We start from the raw sequence: 2,758 nt of genomic DNA, 5'->3' as shown, positions 1-2,758 counted from the left end.
ATTACGTAATAATCTATAATGGAAAATAATCTGAAAAAGAATAGATCCATATATGTGTAACTGAATCACTTTGCTGTACACTTGAAACTAACACAACATTGTAAATTAACCAGACTTCAATTTAAACATGCCAAACAAAACAAAACAAAACAAAACACCGACTATACTTAAGCATGATTGATAATTAGTGAGGACTCAAACAAAAAGACCATCCTTGCCATCCAGGATCTTGGAAAGGTGGAGACAGACCAGTAAATGGATATTGTGTTTCCTTGTGATGAGTGTTAAGATAGGTGTGCTCATTGGAGCTCCCATGAGGGGCAACAAATCCTCACTGGGGAAAGGGGTGTTTTCCTGGGAGAGTTGAGTCTTGAAGACCAAGTCAGACAAAAAGGATATTTCATCCAGGTGGGACATTGAAGGCTTGGAGGTTAGCTAGAACCATGTGGCTGGGACGTGAGGCTTGAGGTTCGAGGTATGATCAGGCATGAAAGGCCTTGTGTGCTGCATGAGTAGTGGGTTTGTATCCTAACAGCAATGGGGTGCCGTTGTATGCCCTTCTGTAGGGGAGAGACATGGTGGTTCTGGAAAGTCACTCACGGAAGAGCCGAGAAGAATCAGGACAACACACCTTTAGTGGGGAGACAAGATAGGGAGTGATTGCAGAGATCCAGGTGAGTGACCGGGATCAGGGATGTGCAAGGCTTTGATTTGGGCAGAGGGCCTTAAACACTCAAGTCCTCTCCATCCCAAATCAGAAAACACATACTATGCCTTCCTTCCAGTGTTATTAACATCATCCTTAAATTCAAATTGGTATTTCTACCTTTCTTATATCAAATGCCCTTTGATCATCACCAATAGAGTTTACAGACATTATTGAGAGCCTTAGTGGCAGGTACTGTTCAAAGTTTCCATGTAGGTCGTGTCATTTCTTTTTCCTCTCAACCTTCTGGGATGGCTTTGATTCTCTTCATTTTAGAAGTGAAGAAACTGAGGCTCACGAAGAGGAAGAACTCACTCAGCGTCCTCCAGAGCGACAAAGCTGCCTTCAAAGCAAGCCCAGTGCTCCTGGTGAAGTCCCATTGTGGATTTTTGGTATTTGTTTTGGGAGTCAATTCTTCCCTTTCCCACCCACACCCACACTTTATGACTGTTGGTTAATAATCCAGGTCCTTTAAGAAATTCATTTTTGTACCCTCCAATTCTCGTCACTGAATAAGGGTACAGGTTGTGTCAGGCACTGGATGGAAGGATTCATAATCTGCAAAATGTTTTCCTCTATGTTACCCTTATTAGATCCTCATCCGCTCTAGTGAGGTGGGAAAGGCATTATCTCCATCTTACAGATGAGAAAATCGAGGCTCAGAGAAGCAAAAGTCATACAACTAAGTGACATAGCTTGCTGTTAATGCCCTGAATATATCTTTTTTCCTTTTTATTGTCTTTTATGGACTGCATTTAGGTGGTGAGTGGCATCACGTGACGATCTTTTGGTATACAGAACTCTGGGGAAAAAAATTGTTTGACCCTCTGGCTGTTTCTTTGTTCATATCCAACCCAACTCATTCAGGAAACACTGAGCACCTACAAGGTCCAGGCACTGGGTGCTTGAATATGCCCATCTTGTCCTTAGGGAGTGAGTGGTACCCAGAGGAGATGGGTACAGTACAGCCAAAGGTGAGACGGCATGGCCCATGCCATCCTAGAGGTATGTGCAGAGCCTCCTGGCTCATGGGCAGGGTTTACTCACACTGCCAAGGGTGGGATAGATGGATGGGGAAGGCTTCACTGAGAAATTGGCATTTGGACTGGCTATGGAGGTGAAACAGCATTTCTCCAGGGAGAGAAGGGCTGGACAGCAGCAACAACAACAACATGGGTATCACTTGCTAAGCCCTTGCTATGTGCCAGGCCCTGGGTTAAGAGCTTTACAGGTATTATTTCTTTGCTCCTCCCAGTGACTCCATGAAGTGTCACCTGGTATTATCCTCATTTGAGGAAGTGAAGACTTAGAGAGGGTTTGCACTTAAGCAGTCTGACGCTAGCACATTCTCTCGATCACTGCAGCACAGGGGCAGGGCGGGTACTCAAGTTGGAGAACAGAGCTTGAGCAAAGCGTCAGAGATGAGAACGTGCCCAGCACACTCGGGGGGTGGGGGTGGGGCAGGGGCGAGGAGGGCCCAGGCTTGAAATTTGGGCAGGGCCAGTGTACGATGGGCCTCACACGCATGATCTTATCTTGCCAGCAAAGTTAGATTGCAGTCACGTGATCTGATTTGATCCGACGTGTCTTCCACACAGACAACTCTGATGGCAGGACAGAGCAGGGGCCATAAACACCCATGCATTCAGGGGACCAGCCCCCTAAAACCAAGGAATCAGGCCCAGTGGGGAGGAGGGGGATGTCCCCACTGAGGGTGGCAGGCTTCACACTTCCAGCTCTTCCCAGCTCATCTAGGCCTTTTGTTGCCAGTCCCTGTGATTTTTAAAGAAACTTTGGAAAACCAGCATTTTATTAGACATTTCCTACTTTTAAAAGGTAGGATGGGGCTTCCCTGGTGGCGCGGTGGTTGAGAGTCTGCCTGCCGATGCCGGGGACACGTGTTCGTGCCCCGGTCCGGGAGGATCCCACGTGCCGCGGAGTGGCTGGGCCCGTGAACCGTGGCCGCTGAGCCTGCGCGTCCGGAGCCTGTGCTCCGCAACGGGAGAGGCCACAACAGTGAGAGGCTCGCGTACCGCAAAAAAAAAAAAAAAA

The sequence above is a fragment of the Lipotes vexillifer genome, unplaced genomic scaffold (assembly GCF_000442215.2).
Source record: "Lipotes vexillifer unplaced genomic scaffold, Lipotes_vexillifer_v1.1 scaffold911, whole genome shotgun sequence".
Taxonomy (NCBI): domain Eukaryota; kingdom Metazoa; phylum Chordata; class Mammalia; order Artiodactyla; family Lipotidae; genus Lipotes; species Lipotes vexillifer.
This window is presented reverse-complemented; position numbering follows the sequence as displayed.